This window comes from Hylaeus anthracinus, unplaced genomic scaffold, assembly GCF_026225885.1.
Source record: "Hylaeus anthracinus isolate JK02 unplaced genomic scaffold, UHH_iyHylAnth1.0_haploid 11978, whole genome shotgun sequence".
Taxonomy (NCBI): Eukaryota; Metazoa; Arthropoda; class Insecta; order Hymenoptera; family Colletidae; genus Hylaeus; species Hylaeus anthracinus.
In genome coordinates this window covers 969,925-971,976 of record NW_026534326.1, presented here as the reverse complement: position 1 = coordinate 971,976, position 2,052 = coordinate 969,925, and positions in this window count along the sequence as shown.

Here is a 2,052-nt window from a genome sequence, read left to right as displayed (position 1 = left end):
GCACGCGCTGTACTCTCGCATCAATCAAATCGTTTCGAACCGATCGACGCGACGAGCTCGCTCGTTATTTCACTTTAACGTTGCGCTACTCCGAACCGATTCGCTATTGTTAGAAATTCGAGGATTCCTACTCGGAGAAAGGTGCGTATTATACGTAGACACTTTACGACGTTCGGAGCCGGTAGCTCCGCATTATTCGGCACACTGCTCGCATTGTAATAGTTTACTTTACGAGCCAAGTTCGGATCCTCCGGAACTCGGCCGAGATTACTTCCAGCTCTCTGGCTGCGTTCGACGTTTGTTTCTGCTCGCAGCACGACCTGGCTCGCCTTTCTACCAAACATCTTTTTTAAAGAGAGAAACGAAAGGGTCTCGAACTTGGGAAACGTCTGAATTACTAACGAGTTCTTTTCACGAGTTAATTTCTAGGCGAGATTGCAGAGATCCACGACGCAGGCGTCGTTTGGGTGATTCGTAGATCGCGCGGAAAGTTTGCGAGATAACGCGAGCGTCGAAGGTGGAAAAAGGCATGTGCCGTTCGTACCAGCACTTAACGCCGGGATGAGTTCGCCCGAGCGAACGTAACCGAAAACGTTGTGTGCTTTATCGACGCCGCATCTTTCGAAGCGTGCGCGAAGCGTAAGAGCGTGAATTTTTAAACGTTCACGCCGCTCTAAACGATTCACATATCGTCTATTCCATTTCCGTCGCGAACAGCGACCGGTGAAAATTCCTGCCACGAGATACGATATGTTTCTCGATCGCGTTGATAAGGCACTATAATGCGGTACTTACTCCCCGTGTAAAAGCGTAAGCAAAGTGTGATTACTTAGCGGGCAAACAAGTTTAGCGCGTCTCGCAGGACTCGAGTTCCGAGTTAAGGCGATCGGATCTCTAGATAAGGGTTGAAAATTGCAGGTATAATGGGAGGTATAACGGGAGGCATAATGTAATGGGAACATAATGGTAACAATAACCGACGGGAGCATCGGACCCTGGTTTCCTATGATTCAGCGCTGCTCTTTTCACCGCCCTTATTCCTTACCCCTGCCTCCTTTTCATTCCTTTTCTTTTCTTTCCTCTCGATGTATCCAGATTACTATCTCCTCTATTATTGCGCAATGTTCGCGAGTACACGCAACGCAATCTTTCGCTACGTAGAAGCGGTCTATCGGTCCGTCGAAGACTCGAATTTCGGCGACGCGTTGAAATCGAAACGCAGAACAGCTGTTGGTCCGACGGGTTGCGGACGTTTAAATGTTCGCGAAAATCTTCCGCCATTTCCGAGACGGGACACTTTGTATACGGGGTGTCCCGATAATGTAGGTTTTCGAATGTAGACGTAGTGAAATGAATAGAGAAAAAGTTGGATTTTTTGACATCGTCACAAAGCAAAGTTCGACCTAGTTTTTCGCTCGGTGAATTTGTGTAATTAATTTTGGTTTCGCGCGATGGAGATGGGAAATTCACCGCTCTCTCGAATGCCGTACTCGGTTTCAAGTCTGCGCCGTAACTTGGTGGAGCGATGGCGGCTCGAAGAGCGTCGAGTCGAAAGCACGGGAAAAAGAGTTGAAAATGAATATACCCGAGGATAGTTTTCCGAGAGTAATTTTTTGGTTGGAAACTCGTCGTGGAATCGACATCCTGCGTGTGTGCGAAGTTACACGTAGACACCCTGTATATTACGACGACCATATTGCATCTTGTGCGCTGCACGTAATCAGCCCTTCCCTCCTCTCTTTTCGCGTTCTTCGCACCTCTTGCTTCGTAAACCTTTCTTTTGGCCGATAATGCCTCTCATAAGTCATAGTGATGTATTTTCGTACACGCATTTACATATAAGCACCTTTTACGGGTTCGTGCGTGTCCTCGTCGCACCTGCGCGACCTCTTCTCTACGTTCTCCCTTATGCGAACGAACATTGGAACGTATGTATGTTGACATTTTTTTCTTTTTTGTGAATTGTCTACAGTTTCTGTATACTACATAATATATATATATATATATATATATATATATATATATATATATATATATATATATATATATATC